This window comes from Amblyomma americanum, chromosome 4 (assembly GCF_052857255.1).
Source record: "Amblyomma americanum isolate KBUSLIRL-KWMA chromosome 4, ASM5285725v1, whole genome shotgun sequence".
Taxonomy (NCBI): domain Eukaryota; kingdom Metazoa; phylum Arthropoda; class Arachnida; order Ixodida; family Ixodidae; genus Amblyomma; species Amblyomma americanum.
In genome coordinates, this window is record NC_135500.1 from 15307674 (window position 1) to 15330852 (window position 23179).

General features: G+C 45.1%; 1 protein-coding gene across 14 annotated transcripts in view; it reads left to right on the forward strand.

Annotated features, from left to right (window-relative positions):
• LOC144127803 (FMRFamide receptor-like) overlaps positions 1-23179 on the forward strand; it is a 1107197-nt gene that overhangs the window by 712103 nt on the left and 371915 nt on the right. For 2 of the 14 annotated variants that reach the window (XM_077660727.1, XM_077660728.1), the window contains exon 8: positions 17973-18224. The exons of the other annotated variants lie outside the window; for them this stretch is intronic. The gene's annotated coding sequence lies outside the window, so the exon portion shown is untranslated. The remainder of the gene's footprint in view (positions 1-17972; positions 18225-23179) is intronic. 14 annotated transcript variants of the gene reach the window in all.

The following is a 23179-nucleotide window of genomic DNA, read 5'->3' on the forward strand; positions in this document are numbered from 1 at the left end:
ATGTCCCCTCAGCACTTCAGCTCCTCCTGCATCCGGTATTTCATCGCTGCTCAAGTCACCGCCTTCACTTGCAGGGGACGAACCATTGATAATCCATACCACCTTGCCTGTTCCTGTGCCTACCCCTACACCACTCCTGTCCTCTCCTGTGCGGACTGTTTCTGATGACAGTATTGAACCGGCTGCGAAAAAGGTAAAGGCCACTCCAACCTATCTTACCCCTTCAAAGACGACACCATCAAACTATCCACTCCCGACACTTGATCGCTCCTTCCGAGTGCACATTAAGCCTACCGCTCAATACGACATAACGTCAGTTCCTTCAAGATCGGTGCAGCAGCTCATTGACCGCGCACTGGGCATCTCAGGGTACCGCGGCATTATTTACCACCGTCCCTCCAATTCTGTCACCGTTCAAGTAGCGTCACTTGCCGATGCTGAAAAGATCGGTGCCATTGACAAATTATATATCAGCGAGCCACAGTATATACCTGTGCAGGCCTATCTAGCATCAGGACCCGGCTTGCAGAGATGTGTCATTTATGACCTCGAACCTAATGCGCCTCCGAAAGAAGTGATGACGGATCTCTACTCTGACACCCACTCAGTGCTTAATGCCCGTCGACTAGGAAACCGAGGCACATTTCTTCTACTGCTTGCGGGGCTGTTAGAACTTCCTACCCGTTTCTTCTACAATGGACGAATCGTTCACCCGAAGCCTTTCCGTCCTGCACCAGTCTACTGCTATCGGTGCCTGCGACAAGGTCACATCAAAAAGTGGTGCCCTGCATCCCAAGACACTCTGCCCAAACCACCAGCAGACGGTCTTCCCTCATTTAGGTGCCCATTCTGTAAGACAAATGACCACGACATCACTTATTCTAAATGCCCTCGAAAGAAACGTCGTCCGCTAGCTGCGCCTACTAAGGCTGGAGTCAAGATCTCCAACCGTTTTGCTGCTCTGTCGACAGACACAGATGAGGCAGATACTGAAAAACCGCCAGCATCTTTGCCTACACCTTCCGGTATCCGCCCTTCCTATGCCTCTGTTGTAAACACAGGTTCCCATACCCAGCGGAAAAAAGAAGATGAATTTCCTCCAATAACCTCCTCTATGCCTGATGAGATCTCTGCCATCGATGACGCGATCGCCAACGTTCGCCAACAACTTGATCAGCTCTGCCGACGTCGCTCTCTCTTACTGCAACGTCCGCATATACCGCCAGTTCAGCCTGTTTGCCAAGTGCCTCCTTTGTCCAATGTACACAGCCGTTTAGACTCAAATATTACCAATCAGAGAAATCTGTAACATCTTCAATGTCATCCCTCATTATCCTCCTGCAGCAACTCCCTCAGATGATTGCATCTGTTTTGCAAGCGAATGGCTACTAACGCTACTTCCCATGTCGTGCAATGGAACTGTCGGGGTCTTACTAATAAGCTCCCTGAATTGAAGCTGCGCATTCAAGAAGGAAAACTCTCTGCTTGGGCTTTCCTTCTCCAGGAGCATAATGCCATCCTTCCTCTCTGGTTATTGGGCATATCACAATCCATCAATACCCGACCGCCGTAGTGGTCTTCCTCCTGGTCTCGTTGGTGCAATACCCGACAAGAAGTAATTGCCATTCTCACTAAGCCGCAACGTACTCCAGTACTATTGGTACGGCCGACCCCAATCCTCTACACTCAACCTTGGATGGCTTACACATCTGCGCACCTCTTACCCAGGTGTACCCATACTAGTTGGAGGAGATTTTAATGGGCCACATACAGCCTGGGGTTACACCCATAACTCTAAACGTGGAGATTAGATTTACGACACGTTTTTTGACCAGTCGTTTACACTTCTGAACAACAGCTCTAATTATACCCGCCCCCGTGCTCCTCCATCAACTCCGGACCTTACATGGTGGCTTGGTCCCGGCAATCCTCACTGGTCTTGTGACGCAGACACCTGGGGCAGTGATCACTCCCCCATCCTAATTGACTTTGCTTCAAGCACATTGCGTAAAATTTGCCGGAAGGTCCATGTAACTTCTTGGGACAGTCTTCGCAAGGATGGTCGCCTCACCTCAATAACTCTTGCCTCAGCATTTTCTACATTTATGCTTGTCTTAACTCAGAACACAGGTTCTTCCACTGTGAACGAAGACCAACCAAATCCTGACTTGCACCTCCTTAATCTCTGGGCAAGACGCAAACAGCTGGGCGTGTACATCACTCAGCATCCTTCAGACCAGTATGCACGAACGGAACTTCATAGAGTCACCGCTAAAGTCTGTCGGTATTCTAAACGCCTTCTGCGCAAGCGCTGGACAGAGTGGTGTTCTCAACTCAGTACTCCTGTCGGCAATCACCACTTGTGGCGTGTATTTCATTCTATGGAACGCAAGCCATCCGTCACAGACTATGCCGAGAGTATTCGTCTTGCCCTTCGTCTTTCTCCAGATGAATTTGCTTTGCAAGCTGCCCTTAAGTTTTTTCCGAATTATGACTGTTCACCTGCACCTGTTCCGGTCAGTTACAAACATGAGCCAGAGGATAAGATAACATGCCCGTTCACCATGGTTGAGCTTATAGCTGCAATTGAAGACATCCGCCCTAACACTGCACCTGGTCATGACGGTGTACCTTAAGCCCTTTTCCGGAATCTGGTTGGTGAAGCATTGACTTCACTTCTCAGAATTTTTAACGAAATCTGGACATCCAGTGAGATGCCACCAGGTTGGAAACATTCAGTGGTAGTTCCAATACCAAAGCCTGGAATATCACCCACAACTCTTGGGGCCCTACGACCGATTTCTCTTACCCCAACTATTTGCAAGTTGTATGAAAAACTGCTTGCCACTCGACTCTCCTGGTGGCTCGACCGTCATCAGAAATATTCGTCTTCCCAAATTGGTTTCCGACCAGGATACGGAGCTGAAGATGGTCTTGACCACTTTGCCAACGACGTGATACGTCGTTCACCTTACAGCCGTCTCGTTCGCACAGTCCTGGCAACAGATATCACGAAGGCCTACGACAACATTCTTCACGAAGCCATTCTCAACACTATGTCATCACTTGGCATGCCCTTGCAGATACGTCGAGCAATTCATGCTTTTCTCTCACAAAGGACATTTGCTATCCGTGTTAATGCTAAACCTACAGGCCGCTTCATTTCTAATCGCGGAGTACCGCAGGGCTCAGTTTTAGCCCCAGTTCTATTTAACATCGCATTCATTCCTCTGATACACAGTCTTTCCACCCTTCCTAATGTTCATGTTCTGGCATATGCAAACGATATCACTCTCTGGTCCACAAATCGCTCAGCTCAGGTGCAGCAAGACTCTCTGAAAAATGCCCTCAATCTTCTACACAACTTTCTTGCCAGCACTGGCCTCTCCCTCAACCTCTCCAAATCCTGTTACGTTCATGTGGGCAATAAAGCTGGCCGCCGTATTTTCAAAGCCACTCCGTTCGTGCTCACTATTGACAACGCACCTCTTCCTGAAGTGAAACATACCAATGTATTGGGCCTGCATGTTCATTCTTCAGGCAAAGGCACGGCTTGGTTATCAGCTATGCGCAAGAGTGCTATAAACACACTTGGCCTCATCCGCAGAATAGCCAATCGCTCTGGAGGTGCCCTCTCCGATACAGCTCGTCAACTTGTTCATGCTGTCTTTCAACCTCGGCTCCTATACCAGGCTGTTTCACCAACTTACGAAACGACAGTGGTCTACACTCGAAGCACTCAACCACGAAGCCATGCGAGTCATTACTGGCCTACCCCGAGCAACTCCTATTTGTCTGCTGCAGGAGTATGCGCAGCTCAACACACTGGAAGGTTTAATTACCCAGCGACAAACCAGCAGAGCACGGAAAGTTTCTCTTCGTCCAGTGTTCGAGCCTCAACCACCTCCAAGGGACTACTGTCACATTACATCAAACAAGCCAGCTTGTCATAAGAAGTCGGAGTTCTCCTCTCGGCCATTACCATCAAATTTTCTACCAAACATGATGACTGCATGCTGTACACAGATGTCGCCATAACCTCAACGGGGGGATCAACTGTTTTTATAAGCCCGACACACCCTCAACTCTACAGCCGCCAGACCTACTGTACTGAAAATTCATCACCTCTTCCCTTGGAGCTCCAAGCGATCTTAAATGTCATAGCAGCTTTACCTGACGACCCTCCTTATAAGCAGGTACACCTATTCACTCATTCCCAAGATGCTCTCAAGCACCTAAAGAAAGTGCGTGGCACCCTTCGGGTTTCCCAGGACATACATGATGCTTGCAAATCTTACCCGGTCCCTATACTCATACACTGGCTTCAAGCACGCACAGATGTCGATAGCATCGCATCTGACATGTCATCTCGTCTAGCGGACGTACCGCAAACACCTCCTGCCTCTTTGCCACCATATACACTTCTGACACATTTAACATCTTCAGCCTCCCTCAGGCGGCGTACACGTGCTCTTATTCCCCGTGTACCCACCCTCTTCCTCCCAACTTATCACGGATGGAGGAGGTCTCTCTGAGGCGGCTGAGTGTCGGAGTGGCCGTTACGCCTGCAGTTCGCCACCAGTGGCAAAGTGAGAAGATTCCTGCGCCAGAAAGATGCCCTCACTGCGACATACCCACATGTGACACCACTGTTCACCACCTATTGTGGACTTGCCCAGGAACTTCGCTGGTGCGCGCTCGCGTTCTGCAAGAGGCAGGCCTGTCTTCAAACAATGACTCCAATTTCAACTTGTGGATAACGAAGAACATTTATGCCCGAGGATTATGTGACTTTTTACATCCTACTGGACTCTATGCTTTTTTGTAACGTATTAACATAATAACGCACATTAATGGCATCACACCTTATATGCCGTTCGGCACATTTAGCGTCCTAAATAAATGGAGCCATTTGAAGCAGCACGGACAGTCAATGGGGTCCGCAGTTTCTTGAGGCTATGTTCCTATTTGCGGCGTTTTATTCACCACTTTTCGACACTGCCCCTCCGCTGACGTGCCTTTTGCACAAAGAAGTTTCGCTTGAAAGGACTCCCGAATGGGATGCCTCCTTTTGCCAGCTGAAGTTCCTCTTGACCTCACGTCCCGTCCTCCCCCATTTAGAGCCCTCTGCACCAACAGAAGTTCATACTGATGCCAGTGGTGTTAATGTCGGCGCTGTTCTTGTTTAACGCCACGATGATGATTGGGAGCACGTTACTACGTACGCGAACCGCTCCCTCTGCAAGCCAGAGCGCAACTACACTGTCACCAAACAAGAATGCCTTGCTGTGATGTTCGCCGTGCAGAGGTGCCGATCATACCTGTATGGCCGCCCATTCACAATTGTGCCTGATAATCACTCCGTCTGCTGGCTTGTTAATCTCCGAGATCCATGCGGTTGCCTCGCGCGCTGGGCCCTCCATCCACAGGAGTATGACTGCAATGTAGTATACAAGAACGGGCGGCGACGCGCTGATGCGAATGCCGCGAATGCGAATGCCGCTTCCTCAGCTCAGTTCGACAGTGACAATTTTGACCATTACACCTCAGCCATATTTTCAGAACTTCCTTACGTTAAGGTGCTTAAAACTTAGCAGCGTCAAGATCCGGCTCTGCAACCTCTCTTTGCCTCCGCGCGCAAATAGGGAATTATAGGCCACCATTGTATCCGCGATGGTATGTTATGGAAAAAATTGGCAGTGGCTTCGCTCGGCTATGCCAGGATATACGTAGCGATAGGTACGTTTCCCTGGCTGAGCTTGTTGTGGTCGCTTTATGTTTATCGATGAGAGACATTGGGTATACACACCTTTATTCGTTTCGCTTGACAGAGACGAAGACTGCCCGATGATCTGTGAAGTAGTATGCAGCGGTCTCAATTTTGTCAATACAGTATTTCGATTTGGCAGAGCCTCTTTAGTATACAAGCTCTATAGTAGTTCCCCATTGTGTAGTCTGGACGTTAGGATCCCAAGCTAAATTAAAGTCAAACTTTTCTTTCATACACTGGCTAAGAGAGTCCTGTTTCCTGTTGAAATCACCCAAAGTCACACACAACCATAAAACAGTGCCTTAGGCTGGTATACACGTGGCAACCACATCAATCGTCTGCTTGACAGTTGTTCCCAGTGCCACGTAGATTCCTTGGATGATAATGCCGCTTTCCAGAAGCCGAACACAACAGGCTTCACCATTATTCACCGTGATCGAAGGGAGACAGCGGGGATACCTTGTTTCACGTACACAGAAACTCCAGCGTTCTTATTTGGTACAACCCAACAGCCAGGCGAAAACCTCAGGATCGGAAGAGTTAATCGTTTCTTCTATATGCTGCCGTTTCGAAGCGGCTGGACTCTCCTTCTCTGCATGCATGTCAAACACTGTGATACAGACGCCCACTACATCTCCGTCTCTTACACGCAATCCGGCGCACGCGACGCGGGGTTCGGGGGATAGAGCGGCGTGTGGTGAGGCGGCGACGAATAACGCGGCGCAGCTGTACGGTATCACCCACAGACAAACAGCTAGACGGAACGCATAAACAGAACACTCAAGAACATGCCTGCCAGGTATGTGGACTCAGACCATAAGAACTCGGATACCATACTACCCTTCATCAGCAGAAACAGACGCTGAGTTTACGCAGCCGCGAGCTCAGTTCCACGAGTGCATCGCCGCGCGCATTCGTACCGTCTTGCTGACTTCAAAATTGATCAGTCGACCCAAGGACCGAGCCCATCAGCCTATCCTCTGGGGATGGCTTCGCCACTGCAGTCAATTTTCTGCCTAGACACGCCGACCAGCGGAATTCGCTGTACGCCTTTAGCAGACCAGGAGACGACGTAACAGCTTGCTGCTTTTGAATACACGCCCCGTAGGTATTTTTGCCTGCCTCCCGCTTGTTATGGCAGTGTGAGAAGAACAGAACATAAGCGGGACAACAAAGGAGGAGCGCTGCAGTTATCGGAAGTTATCAGAAGACGAGCCGCTGAAAGTTGCAGAGGCGCGGCCGGCCGGAAGCCGGTTGCGTTGAGGGCTCCGGATCCGCCGACCATGCGGGTAACCCGAGCCGCTCAGGCAGCCCTTCCGCGCTGTTGATACTTACGACTTTGGGGTAAGTGCTGTCTCCCTTCGATAAAATGACGGTATTCGGAGCGTTCCCGAGGGCTGCATGTAGTCAAGCGTAAAGACGAGGCAACTGTAGGTGTTCATTGTCTTCTTTTTGCTTCTGGAAGAACTGCAGCACAGGAGACAGTCGCGGACGGGCACCGGGTGAGGGGATTGCTCGTTTGGACCCACCGCCTGATGGCTACCATTTTTTTTAGTCAGATTGTTACGACGTTGTACGTAAACTTAAGTTCCTCGTCTGCAAAACCGTTCTGCCTCTATCTAGCAAGGTCCGTCCCTGAAGGGTGCTTCCCTGGTGAGAAAAAAATCTTTTACTCGTGTGCTGCCACGAATACGATGTTACTGATTTGAGTTGGTTATAACAGCGAAACAGCTTGCTATGTGGGATCAATATATAGGCGTTCTGCTTAGCTAGACCAGTGAGAAAACAATGCAAATGTATACAGAATGTATAATGGGACTATCTAGCTCATACCGAGCAACTGGCATACGCGGCTAATGCACAAGCGTTGATTGATTCTGTGGCTTCGTAAATAATGCTACGTTTTCCAGGACCATTTGCATTGGCAACTCGTATTTATATGCTGAGAAAATATGTTCTAGATGTTACATCACTCATAGTTTCAAATTTAACAACGGCATGTAGTTTTAGCCGCCAGGTTTTGTTTGCAGATGGGTTGATCATAGGCGCAAAATTTCTGGTCGGTGTCAAAGAAATATATTCAATCATTTTCTTTTTAAGAGCGTTAGTCCTTACCCACCCCGTTTCGAGATTTCGTGCGGTCTGCTACCACCCTTGATCACAGTGCCATCTGTGGCAGCAACTACTCATCACATTTCGAGATTTCGCGAGGCCTCCTACCGATGGATGGATGGATGGATGGACGGACGGACGGACGGACGGACGGACGGACGGACGGACGGACGGACGGACGGACGGACGGACGGATGGATAGATGGATGGATGGATGGATGGATGGATGGATGGATGGATGGATGGATGGATGGATGGATGGATGGATGGATGGATGGATGGATGGATGGATGGATGGATGGATGGATGGATGGATGGATGGATGGATAAGACTGAACCCTTTAAATCGGGCAGTTGTTGAAGCAACCTAGCCATTACTTGTGAAATTTTACTCTTGTCTTGATTTTAGCCACTAATCAGATAACCTTCGCTTAGTTACTTCTACCCGCTTAAAACCTACTTTCCCTTCACTGTCCTTAAACCCCAATGCCTTGGATAAATCAGCCCCGCTGCTTTGCACTGTAGGGTGAAGACCTTTACAGAAAAGTATCAAGTGTTCAGCCACTTCCTCCTGTTCTCCACAAGCACCGCACAACGTGTCTATCTCGTGGTACCTGGCTCTATATGTCTTAGTCCCCAAAACTCCCGTCCTGGGCTCAAACAACAAAGAGCTTCCCCTACAATTATCATACCGATGGAAGGATGGATGGATGGATACGGCTGAACGCTTTAAATCGGGCGGTGGCTCAGGCCACCTAGCCATGACTTATGAAATTTTACTCTTCTCTTGATTTTAGCCACTAATCAGATAACCTTCCCTTGGTTAATTCTACCCGCTTAAAATCTACTTTACCACCCTGAGATCAAAGCGCTATCTGTGGCTGTAACTTGAACACAGCGCATCTCGCATTGAGACTTGTAGCGCTATCTACAATAGCGCTGTAGAAACAACTACCTGCCGCGTGCCAGTGATGACGTCGCGGTCCAATGTGGTGGATACAGGTGGAACTATGTGATTATGACGTCAGTGGACGAAATGGCAGCATAGTTTCGGTTTCTCGAATTCAAGATGGCGGGCATTAAAAATGGTTGTACCCTCTCATCCCCCCCCCCCCCCCCCGGCCTTCAGGAGATCCAGGCGCGTAGAAGTCATAAATAAGCTCTTCGAGCTCTCATGCCAGAATATTCGTTTTTCCTCTTGCATACAAGTACAGATTCGATAGTGTGTGTACTGTCGGGTGCAAATGTAGTATGCAATTTTTGCATACAAGTACAGATTCGATAGTGTGTGTACTGTCGGGTGCAAATGTAGTATGCAATTTTGGATGTTGCATGGCTTTCTGCCTTTGTAGCGCCTTTCCGCGTATAGGCCATGCTCGAGCGCCACGCATCGAAACGAGCGAAATGACGTGCCTCTTGATCAAAACGGTCACGTTTGGTAGCAGTACACCAAATATATAATAATTATACAGCCTTAAACACCGTAACTAGTCGTTACCTAGGTACTCTCATCATTTTAGCATGTTTCATTCATAGGATTCTCGGTGGGTAGATTTTTAATTAAGTACTAAAATTTCAATTTCACTCATTTTTATTTTTTTGAGGTCGAGCATCCGACCTCAACCTCACAAATGAGGTCGAGAGGAGGTTGAGTGAGGTCGGTAGGGGCCTCTGGAAAAGCGAGGTGGGGGTGGCTGAGGAGACCTCAACCTCAAATTTGGTGAGGGTGAGGTTGAGTGAGGTCATCAAATTTTATCAGAGGTTGAGGCGAGGTCGAGGTATGTGAGTTCAAATGTCCACTTTTGAATTAAGCTCTGATACTCACTTTCCTCTTATTACATGAACGGGAGAGAAACATAACTGAAACTAACACATGACGCCCCGGAGGCCGTAGTACTTGGCGCACTGGCACATTTATTTATGTAGCAGTGCGTTAGCATTACAAGGGTCTTTGCAAGCAGAAATGGCGACCAAATTTTGATGGAGACGAAATTCTAGAGCCCCGTGTACTGTGCGATATCAGTGCACGTTAAAGAACCCAAGGTGGTCGACATTTCCGGAGACCTTCACTACGGCGTCCCTTATAGCTGAGTCGCTTTGGGACGTTAAGCCCCCTTAAACCAAACCAAACCAGAAATGGCGACCGCAGCCACGCATGATGCGGTGCAAACCTTGTGAAGTCATCACAACCTGCCCACCTGATTCTGAGGAACTGCCCACCGTGATAGGCGGCAGTTAAATAAATGACCAGCCCCACCGGTGGCTGTGCTTGAAACAACCTCCTGCCGGGCCAGTAGCGCATCGTTTTTTTTTAAATTCATTTCATTTATTTTGGACACAAGCGGTTACAGTGGATATGCATATACAAATTTAATTTTTTCTGTCCGGACAGCCAAGGCAAAAGGCATATTCAAACGCCTGACAAGGCCTCGGAACCGTTATTTGCGCTCAACGCCTCAAACAACGGCGCGACAATCAAAAGTAACACTGCAACGATGAGAAAAAGCAAGAAAGCATAACGAGAAACAACCGCTGCACCACTCCTCCAGGAGTGGTATGAGGACTCCAAGTAATATATGAATGAAAAGTAAAGAACGACGAATGCCGCATACATGGACATTCGCTATAACCGAATCAGCAGAAACAAAAAATGGTAAGACACTCAAACGATCCACTGTGGATCGCATAAGAGTATTTGACTAACTTCAGATGCCTTCAAACGCCGCACATGGCATTTCTAAACGCAGTGGCAAAAAGTTATTAAAACCAGCATGCAATAGCGGCAAAGCTAAAGAGTAAAAAGTGTTTTTATTTTTTATGGATTTAGGTACCTACAAAGGAGCAAGCCGGGCTAGTTGGTACATTCTTTGCATGAAAAACAGCGCTGCAGACGGGACCATGAAAACAAGACAAAAACACGGGCGACCTGCAGCGCCGAAGGCATTACAGTAGTGGGCGGTTACATCAAAAGCACAGAAATAATTAAGAAACTCATTAAAACAGGACATAGTAAAAAAAATCTTACAGATCAATGACCCACGGTGGATACCACAGAGGAATTACTCCCTCATTACAAATCTACTCCACCTTGGGGGATTCCCCTCTTCATTTGACCAACACTGCTCCCACTTGGAGTTATTGATCAATTCACTCTCGCCCTACCATAAGCTTGCCGTCCCGGTTAGCTCAGTTGGTAGAGCGACTGCTCCGGTGAAGCGGTAGTCCCGGGTTCGAACACCGGACCAGGAAGAATTTTTCTTTAACTACGAAGTTTCTGAGAAAGCTGTATAGCCTTCCTTTTTAGCATTATGGCTGCGCTTGGGTGGATGGCAATGAGCAATTAGTCCCTTATTAAAAATTTAATCCACCTTGGGGGATTCCCCTAAAACATTTGACCAAGGAAACAGCAGTTTACAATTGGTTCCGAGGAGCTGGAAATGGTAAAGGAATACTTAGGGCAGGTAGTGAGAGGTGATCCGGATCATGAGAGGAATATAACTAGAAGAATAACAATGGGGTGGAGCGCATATGGCAGGTTCTCTCAGATCATGAATGGCAGTTTACCAATATCCCTCAAGAGAAAAATACACCACCTGTATCTTACCAGTACTCACCTGAGGGGCAGAAACTTGGAGGCTAACGGAAAGGATTCAGCTGAAGTTAAGGACTACGCAGCAAGCTATGGAAAGAAAATGGCATGTGTAACGTTAAGAGAGCGGAAACGGGCAGAGTGAGTGAGGGAACAAACGCGGGTTAATGTCATCATAGTCGAAATCAAGACAAAGAAATGGGCTTGGGCAGGGCATGTAATGTGAAGGCCCTGTAATGTAATGCGTTACCCTTAAGCATGTAATGCGTTACCCTTAAGGACCGCAGGTCCTTAAGGGTAACGGAGTGGATTCCAAGAGAAGGCAAGTGTAGCAGAGGGTGGCAGAAAGTTAGGTGGGCGGATGCGATTAAGGAGTTTGCGGCCATACAGCGGGCGTAGTCGGCAAAGGACAGGGATAATTGGAGAGACATGGGAGAGGTCTTTGCCCTGCAGTGGGCGCAGTCAGGCTGATGATGATGATGATGAATGAAAAAATTGCATAACGGAAGCATCGTGACTGCTTTTCCAGATTGGGTGTCGCTTTTGTAACTAAGTTCATGAAGGGGCTGCTGACTCATGTGGTGCCACGGTTTCGAGTGAGGTAGGCTTTGGGCATCACTAATGTGCGTTTGACGGTAGCTCCTTTGTATCTCTGTCCTGTTGCAGGCCGGTAGGCAATGACCTTTTTTACAAGGAACAGGCAAATTACTGCCTGTGATGCTGCTTCTAATGATTATGATAATATGAGGCTGTCATTGGTAGCTTAGATTCAAAACAATTTCTGCCGTTGGACGTTGCAAGTCGTGGGAATAGGGTTAAATAAGTGTTTGTGGTATTGGCTGCAGGAAGACAATGAAATAACTGAGGGGCAATAGGGCATGCCTTTGGGCTAATGTGTACGTGATCGAATTGTGAGTTCATTTTTTTTAATGCCGCAGATATGCTCTTCGGCATAAGATCCGTATGATTTAATGCAGGCCTGTTTTCCCAATAAATACTCATGCATCGATAAATCCTCATCCGTCCAGATTCTTGTGGAGGTGGTCGGTTGGGGTGGAATCCCCAGCCGACCACCTGCTTATAATTTGTTATTTTTATTTTTCCTCAGATGCACACTGAAAATTGCGCGCGGAATTTTACTGCAACCTTGCTGCTTCATTGTTAATAACTAAGATAGTAAGAGAAGGCTCAGAGAACTCTTAAGGCTACTCAGAGAAGAGAAATGAACTATGCTCTGTTCTACATCAAAAACACTAAGTTTCCGTGCTCATCATCAACAGCCTGACTGCCCCCACTGCATTGCGAAGGCCTCTCCCATATCTTTCCAACTAACCCTTTCCTCTGTAGCTGTGGCAACCCCATCCTCAAAAACTTCTTAACCTCATCCACCTACATAACTCTCGCCCGCCCTCTGCTACGCTTGTCTTCTCTTTGAATTCAGGCTGTTACTTTTAAGGACCATCGGTTATCTTGACTTCGCATTACATACCTGGCCTAAGTCCATTTCTTAGTCTTGATCTCAGCCAGGAGGTCCATTACCAGCTTTTGTTCCCTGACGCACTTTGTCCTCTTCCTGTCTCTTAACATTGCACGTTTCCGTAGCTCGCTGCGTTGTCCTCAATTCAAAACAGAACCCTCTTCGCTAGCCCCCACGTTTCTGCCCTATAGGTGGGTACCGCTAAGATACAGCTACCAGTCGCAAGTGAACTTTCGCAAGCAGAATGGATGTGTGAGGTTTTGACGTTCGTGACACTTCACGGGCTCAGAGGGGCAGTATTTCTAGCCGTTTCCTTTTTTTTTTGTTCACCTCTTTCATCTCATTGCCCTTGGTCTGGAATGCCAGCGGTGAATCGGCCTTCGGGCGCCGAAATTTCGCCGACTGTTCCCGAGAGGCGAGCATCCACTTAGCGCGCTGTGGTGGAGCAGCATGGCGTGATCCGGAGACATCACTGCAACCGCCGACGATGTGGAGACAGCTTAGCGGGCCTCCGTGTCTCGCCCGCTTTCGAAGAGCAGCGGTGTGGATCTCGGGCTGCGCCTTGTGCATCTTGAATAATGTTCGCCAGACATGCGAACGCCTTGTAGGGGTAACAGCGGTGCCTTCTGCTGGGATTCCGGGTCTTATGGGGGCCTATCTCCGACTGTAGGTACGACCTCTGAAGTCTGCTTTGATTACCTGCCAGTACGTGAATGTCGGGCGACATAAAGAATGGACGTCTCTCGGGTGTTTTTCTCTCGTTAGCCGGATTTTTGTTACCATCTTTGTAACTGTCAAGGACGTTGAGTATCCAGCATAAATACACCCCTAATCTCGGTGGGCAGGAGCAGAATACGCGATCGTCTTGGCCCCTTTGCTTCAACGTACAAGTGAGCAGAAGAGTCATATTGATATTGTAAAAAATCAGATCTGATGTGTCGCTGTTTCTGTCTGGTATTTTAGTTATTAGTTTAACTTATGGCGCTTCAGAGTAAAGCTGAAATCTCATCAGGCGGCCGCCACGTCGAGATGGAACCCTCTTCTATACAACGCTTTTATCACGATCTGGTATCACTCAGTATTGCTGGTCCAAAAAAGGATCAGTCTCGTTTGTATTCCTGCTCTCATCAGAACATGTGCAGCTTGGGTAATGAAGTGGACCTACAGCTCGCTTCGCTAAGCTAACATCTTAGCCCTCAGCGAGACGTGCTTATTAAAGCCGGTTGCTGGACGAGTTGGTATTTCATGCTCACATTCACACTCCGCGCCGACCGACACTGACAAGCGGGGGACACCACGATGTGAGACGCGCCTCATTAACAGCCATAACGCAGTAGATATTCATGGGTATAAGTGCGAAGCAGTGTGCAGAGCAAAGAAAAATAGAGGCGTTGCCTTTTTCATTAAAAGTACCATGTCCTGTGAGGTCATGCTTGAGCGCAGTTTTCTGAACCCATACTTAATATCTCTTTCCTCCAGGAGTCGTGCCTTCATATTCGGCGTTATTTATTGTCCTAGATCGGGTCGCTTTGATAAATGTCGCGTCTTTTGAGCCTAGGTTTAATCGGCTGGTAACGCTGAACACTCACATTCTATTTATGGGTGACTTCAATATTGATCTTTTGCAACTATCCAATGCCGCTCGAGTATTTACGGATCTTTTAGCATCCAATGGTTTTACAAACATCATTGAGCTGCCTACGAGAGTCGCATAATATACTCAAACGTTGATTAACTTGTGCTTAACTGCATGTGAGAAACATGAAACAGAAGCTGGCGTTCCTATGAGTGATATTATAGTCGGATACAACTTAAGTCTGCAGTGAAGCTCCGCCCACATTCAGGACCGGCGCACAGAATTCCTCTACGGCAAAAAAGCAGTCCGTTGTTGAAGCTCCTCGTGTCACCGAAACAAGAAGCTAATCAGGAGAAAAATTTTATGAACTCTAGAACTTTGATGCCTGGCTTGTTTAATAAAGTCGAACATTAAAAAGCTGATTTCGTTTACTTTTGCGACTGGCTAGCGGAGTGACACAGTACGCCGCGGACCGTGGCCCAGTGTTAACAACTCCTGTTTTTTTTAGTTGTATCCTACTATAGTGGCCACTTAGCGCAGTATTGTTTCCTTCTGATTTTTTCTTCACGATGAAATAGGATGGGCGCTGTAGTATGTATAGCGCACGGAGCACAACGAAAAGAAATATCAATTATTTTCGCCACTTATTTGCATCGTAGACCGGAAATTTTTATAGAACTGCAAGATCCAAATGCATTATATAATCACTTCCTGGAAGAAATCCTCAAATTTTATGAGACTGTATTTACTTTGATAATGTATAAAGAGAGCTAGAAAGGAAGAGAGCCTTGGATGACGCACCATCTGCTGGGCCGAACAAAAATGCCTAACGAACTCTTCGAAAGCTTCATATTGTCTATAAAAAACATATTAAGACAGTTTAAGAAATTTAGAAATAAGTTGGGAGCCGGTCGCTTAGCGCTTGTCCTACGTCGTACTTCTGCTGTGTGTTTTTCGGCGCTACTGTTTTCCTTTCTCGAGTAAAATGAACCATCCAGCCTGAGTAGTTCTTCTAAACTATATGCCGATCTAAATAAGCTCCGCACGCGCTACTACGATGACGAATTCGCCAGTACTTACTTTGATCCGATAAAACAATGCGCACCATAAATAACTTATTTAGACAATGAGCTAGTGGTTTAGCAAACGAAATGAAGCTATTGGTGCGCACTTTTTGAGTGGCGAAAGCTTGGCCAAGCAGTTTAATCAACATTTGCTCGAATTTGGAGCAACGACCTCGAAATATCCCTGGAATATACAACATGTATTAAACACAGCATTCCAAATGCGATGTCCTTAGAACCTGTTACTCCCGTGGAAATTGTTATTATAAACAGCGACACTAAAAATAGCTCTTCGTTTAGCTTTGATGGGATCACCGTGACACCAATCAAGGCAGCATCCGATCTCATATATGCGTTGTGCTCTATCATGTAATAAATAACGTGTGTTGCAACAAATCTTACTCAAGAAACGAAAATAGCAAAAGCGCCTGTTTAACATAAAGGATGTGCTGTGAATGAAATAGGTAATTTTGGCGAAATAAATTCTAGAATTCTTTTCAAAAACTGCAAAGAAAACTATTAACAACACAATAATTAGGCACCCATTTGATCATCATGGGATATCTGAGTACCAATGTGGGCTGAAAAACGATGAATAGACTTACTTTGCACTGCTGAAAATTAGAGAAAAAATTACCAAGAGTATTAGGCAGCAACTATACTATAGGCATTTTTTTAGGCTTTAGAGAGGCGTTTCATTCCATAAAGCACGAGATTTTATTCGCCAAATTGCATCACTGTGGCATAAGAGGCCTTCCACATAAACAGCTGCGCAGTTATTTATCAAATCGGATGCAGTTCGTTGCAATAAATAACACCGTCTCAGATGCAGGATGAATAAAATTCTCTGTTCCGCAAGGCTCAATTCTAGGTGCCAGAATAATCCACCCTTATATAGATTACATTGTCCCTTCACGTAATACCCAGGACATCATTCTTTACGGTGATCATACAAATGTTTTCTTTTCTTCTGATGATTTGCTGCCCCTTCGCTGCCTAAAATCTGTGGTTCTGAAATATTTCCCGCTGTTTGATGCTAATCAACTTAGTTTTGATTTGAAGAAAACGAATTATATTGTATTTAGTCCCATCAATGAGGAGGCGATACCTACGTGCACACTTGATTTTAACATGCGGACTTCAGAAAGAGTTACCGAGGATAAATTTTCATCGCTGAAACTTCACGAAAACCTGTGCTGACTGGTCATGTGAATGCATAAAAGGTAGCATTGCTCAAACGTAAGGCGTGCTTAATGGAACTAGAGCTTACCTCCAAAAGAACCTCAAAAGTCTTACTTGCTCTCATTCACTCCCAGTTTACCGTCTACTTGTATGGGGGTTACTTCATAATCCAAATTGAAAAACTTGCACTTGATGCCAAAGAAAGGCTTAATGTCTTTACACGGATCATCCAATTAGGAACATGTGTTCCATACATATGTTTCAGTACATGTGTTGCAATGCGGTGGGTCTTAAAATTAACATGCAGAAAACCAAAGTAATGTTCAACAGTCTAGCAAGGGAACAGCAGTTCACAATTGGAAGCGAGGTGCTGGAAGTTGTGACGGAATACGTCTACTTAGGGCAGGTAGTGACAGCTGATCCGGATCATGAGAGGGAGATAACAAGAAGGATAAGAATAGGGTGGAGCGCGTATGGCAAATTCTCGCAGATCATGAATAGCAGGTTACCAATATCCCCCAAGAGAGAAGTGTACAACAGCTGTATGTTACCGGTACTCACCTACGGGGCAGAAACTTGGAGGTTAACGAAAAGTGTTCAGCTTAAGTTAAGGACAACACAGCGAGCCATGGAAAGCAAAATGATAGGTGTAACTTTAAGAGACCGGAAGCGGTAACAGTGGGTGAGGGAACAAACGCATCTTAATGACATCCTAGTCGAAATCAAGAGCAAGAAATAGGCTTGGGCAGGGCACGTGCAGCAATGGCAAGATAACCGCTGGTCCTTAAGGGTAACGGAGTGGATTCCAAGAGAAAGTAAGCGTAGCAGGGGGCGGCAGAAGGTTAGGTGGGCGGATGCGATTAGGAAGATTAATAAGTTTGCAGGCAAGGGGTGGATGCAGCTGGCAAAGGAGAGTGTTAATTGGAGAGACATGGAAGAGGCTATATATGCTCCAGTGGCTGTAGTCAGGCTGATGAAGATGATGATTATGAACGGATTTCCGAAACTCTTTACTTAGAGGCCAAATTATCCGCGAATTGCCGGTCGCTGACTATTTTTTACTTCTTTTTTCTCAGTTCATAGACGTCATTCACATAAAGACATACAAGGATCATTAGCCAGTGGCTACTCATGGATCCCCATTTGGCATTGGCGACGACACGGAACGAACATCGCCTAAGCACAGCTTGCTTTTTCTGCAGATCGAGCCCTGGATACCAGATTCAGTGCCTTCCGCTGTATGAGCGTCCCGCACGTGTCAGCACCAGCGACGGATAAAGAAGATCAAAGATCCGGGGGCGTGTCAAATCACTGAAAACTGCAATCTCCAGCATCGGTTCTGACGTCACAGCAACAGAATCTACAAAAGCCGCCTGCGACCACCGGGTGCTTCACTTGGCATTGGCGACGACACGGAACGAGCATCGCCTAAGCACAGCTTGCTTTTTCTGCAGGTTAGTGCTTGGATATAGTTTTTGAACCCATTATTGTTGCTTCGGTCGTCGCCATTGCCAAGTTGTTCACAGTTGTGTGTACCCTTGTCTGCCGTGGGGCGTCCTGCACAGATGGCGAAAGAACTAGCAAAGTTAAAGGAAGAGATAAGACAAGAGTTCACCCAGTTAAAGGCAGAGCTTCAGCAGGAAATAAAAACTGCTCAGGCGTCCCTGGAAAGGGATGCACGAAGTGAACTTCGCGAACTGCGCAACGAGCAAAAGAGTTTGACCGAAAGTCTTGAATTTGCACATGCTGAAATTGAAACACTGAAAAAGCAACTTACTAGTGAGGTTGAAAAAAACGCAAAGCTAAGCACTGAAAAAGATAACGCTGATGCGAAATGTGCGGCTCTGGAACAACAGAATGAGGAGCTTGAAAAGCGAGTAGTTCAATTAGAACAGTATTCAAGAAACGTGAACTTGGAAATTCAGGGAGTCGAAGAGGAAGAAGAGGAAAACATACCAGAAATCCTTACCAAAGTTGGGATTGCTATCCATGAATCAATCACAGACAGTGATGTTGAGATATGTCACCGTGTTCCCACTCGTAATGACGGCAAAACAAAGAACATAGTTATTCAATTCAAGTCCCGCGCCAAACGCGACAGCGCTCTTGAAAAGGCCAAAAAGACTCGCCTCACAAACAGAGATCTAGGATTTGATAGCTCCGATCCCATATACATAAATGAACACCTTTGCCCCTCCTGAAGAAGCTTCTCAGCTTGGCCAAACAAAAGAAAAAAGAACAAAACTGGAAGTTCGTGTGGGTTCGTGGAGGAAAAATCTTTGCTCGCAAACATGAAACGTCAAAATTTCTTCGCATACAATGCGAAAAAGACATTGGAAAGATTCAGTGAGCACAACAACTTATCTAGTATCCCATCTTGTCATTCAGAATGGCATTACAGCCTGCTGAAGTTAACAATATTATCACATCTGGAAATATGAGAGATCTTAAATGCTTCCATCTGAACATAAGATCAAGTCGTAATAAAGAAGACATACTTAATATTTTTCTTGAAAACTTTACCTTCCCTTTTGATGTGGTCATGTTAACGGAAACGTGGTCTACAGCAGAATGTGATGCTATAATTGATGCAAATTATAAAACCTTCTTTTTGAACCGATCGAAAAAGCGTGGTGGCGGAATTCAATTGAATATTAGGAAGTGCTTTCAGTGTGACTTACTTGATCAGTTCGCTGTTATCAATGACTACATCGAATGTCTTGCCGTAGTTAGTGAGCCCTACATTTTCGCTGTGATTCACAGGCCGCCTGATGGGTGCATGAGCAGTTTCTTTCAATTTCTTGAAACCTTACTTGATTTTTCAAATAAGAATGACTACACAACAATCCTGGGAGGTGATCTTAACATAGACCTGCTTACCTCGTCCACCTCTGAGCAGTTATTACAGACAACACTCTTCTCGCAAGGCTACAGTAATATGATTCAGACTCCCACAAGGATAACCACAAAATCATCCACACTGATAGATCTGTTCATAACAAACCTGCCTAAGCACGAAACAACAGCAGGTACAGTTTCATCAAATATCAGCGACCACTTGGCAATAGTTTTACTCTGTAAAACAACACCTAAACTTACGAATACTGTATCACTTCCAAGCAGAAAAATTCAAAACATCAGTGAGTCTACAATATCCATTTTTCGTAGTAAACTTATACAGACAAACTGGAGTGATGTTTATAGCACAACATCAGCTGATGATGCATATAATAACTTTTTAAATAAATTAATAGATGCATATTCGCAGTCGTTCCCCTTCATTACTGCAAAAAAATTCAAGAAATCACGTAAACCTTGGATTACCAAGGAGTCCCTAAAAATGATAAAAAAGAAAGACAAACTCTTCCATAGATTTCTAAGCACGCGCGATACAGAAGATTGGAAAGTCTTCAAAAAATATAGAAACAAAACAAACGCCATACTGCGGAAAGAAAAACAGCGGTATCTTTACCTATTCTTTGAGACGGGTCATACCATAAAATCTGACGTTATGTGGAAGAAATTAAATGAGCTACTTAATCGAAACCCCCATTGTCAGAATACACATGAATTAATTATAAATGACAAAGTTATTTGTGGACAAGAGCTAGCTGAAGAATTTAACAACCATCTAGTCAACCAGGTTACTACTGCTCACTGTGTAGAAGCAACGGGAAATATTGCTAGAAATTTAGACAGCATCTTTTTTGTTCCCACAAGTGAAAGTGAAGTCCATGATGCATTTAGTTCTCTTCGCAACAGTTCGGCGCGGGACATAAACGATCTTCAGCTAAGGCCTATAAAAGGTGCACTTGACTTGCTTACACCACATCTCACTCATATCTACAATTTAGCTCTCTCCACAGGCGTTTTCCCAGCAAAGATGCAAATATCTAAAGTAATAACAATTTTCAAAGGCGGCGATCGCAACAATTTATCAAACTATCGCCCAATATCCTTGCTACCTATCTGTTCAAAAGGACTTGAAAAAGTAATTCATATCCGCATCATCAATTTTTTTGAAAAGCACAATTTGTTAACAGCGACACAATTCGGCTTTCGCAAAGGCAAATCCACAGAACTAGCATTGCTCACACAGAAAGAAATTATACTAAAAGCATTTGAAGAAAAAGAAGCAGTAATTGGCATCTACATTGATTTTTCTAAAGCTTTTGATCGTCTTAATCACATAACATTACTAAAGAAACTAGAAATATATGGAGTAAGGGGAACACCACTAGCACTCATAACATCATATCTACAACATCGAAGGCAAAGCGTTTCAATAGATAACAACATGTCATCATACAGACCTGTAACCACCGGCATACCTCAAGGAAGCATACTTGGCCCTCTCCTATTTAACATATACGTAAATGATATCACATCTGTTAGCCCTGTTCCACATTATATATCCTATGCAGATGACACTACCTTATTATTCCACGAGCGTAACTTTCAATCCTTAGAGGCTGGTATTAACGCGATCCTTCAAAATCTCTACCAATGGAGTAAAGCGAACTCCCTGGACATTAAAACGAAAAAAACAAAGGCAGTCATGTTCACTCCCAGGCAATCGAAAGCACCACACTTCTTAAATATCACATTAGGATCCGAACCAATAGAATTTGTTGATTCAGTTAAAACACTTGGCGTATATCTGCACAAAAATATGCTATGGGACACTCACGCTAATTATGCTATAACAAAAATATCTAAATCTGTCGGAATACTAGCGAGGTTCCACTCTTTCCTACCACAAGCAATTAAACTGCACATATACAATGCCTTGATTCTATCACATATAAGTTACTGCTTTCTTGTTTGGGGGAGAACAACCGTCACAAATATAAATCGTTTGCACGTACTCCAAAAAAAATCTATTCGGCATATCGTAGGGGTCGACTCGCAAGCCCACACAGGCGAATATTTTATGCAGCTTAATGTAACAAGTGTACATAATCTATACCTATATACATTGGCAAAAAGATACAAACAACAACTTCGTAAGAGCCAGCAAGAATTAAAATATATGGCACAGTTAACTCGAACAACACATGAACGTGATACACGCTTTTCAGAACGTTGGAAAGTTCCTTATTCCCGGACAAATTATGGGCAACAAATGCTACGTCATTCATTACCAACACTTTTAAACAGTCTTGAACATAACGGAATTGACATTAACCACATTAGTATTTCAAAAATTAGGTCTTTCCTGTCGGAGCAAGCATCAGACAACCCATACTAATTAGTGCACCTGAAATAATAACATGCAATTCTGTTGCAAAACCGTTTGCCTTTATGAATATGTACCTATGCACGTTCCATTCTGTTTGTAAATTACTACAGTTTATTTTGTTTTGTCTTCGTACTTGCTGTACATATAAAAAATTGTTTAAGTTCCACAAGAGAGCTTTCTAAAACCACTCTATATTGTTTAACGTTGTACGTTTTGCTTGCTTTGTTTCATATTTCCATATTCCACGAGAATGCTTTATATAATGTCCACCTGTGTGTCGTCACTGCATGCCATGTAAAAGGGGGCTTGAGCGCAATCAAGTGAACATGTTTCACTTTTTGCTCGAGCCTCCTCCGTTGATTTCTTTCTGACGGAAAATAAACTGCATTTGATTTGATTTGAAATACAAATATTCGGTTTGAGGATAGAGTGGAACGAATCAATCAGTGAATCAGTCTATCAATCAATGTCTTTATTTCTTCCACAAGAAAAGAAAACAAGGAGAAGAGGAGGGCTTGAAGAAAAAGTGGAAGTTTATGTTTGACGAGCTTCGAGCCAGAGCCAGCTATTCACAAGGCATATACAGTGACAGCTAAAAGCAGGCATCTTTATAGGGTAGAAACCGTTTGTGGAATATACCCGATACAATAAAATATGTACTCGGGCTTGTGCTGCAAAGAAAGCTTTTAGCATAATGTCGTTATTAGTGCTGATGTTAATTCCTTATTCGGTAATGTAAATAAGTAGGTAAGGGGGGGGGGGGGCATGACGAAGCATTTGTTTGGATAACTTTAAGCTTGAAAAGGGGAATTTTCCAGATTTGATTGTTGCGTGTATTGTAATGTTTTGTTACTGGGGTTAAGTTTTCATGTGTACGGAGGAAATCTTGAGAGTCGTGCTTATACCATCTTGCCAGGTAGTATGAGTACACATTATGAATGGAAAGAATCTTGTGTTTACTGAAGAGTTCTGCTGTGTGTTCCCGATAACCAACATTTTTTATACCATGGAGCGCTCTTTCTGAAGAACCTGCACACGATTTAAATTAACTAGTGTTGTTTTACCCCACTCAAAAAGCTGTAATTGATATATGGAATCAAGAGTGCATTGTCAATGTGTAATTTAACTGCCAGCAATAAGTTGGATTTAAAGTTAGCTAAGACCCGG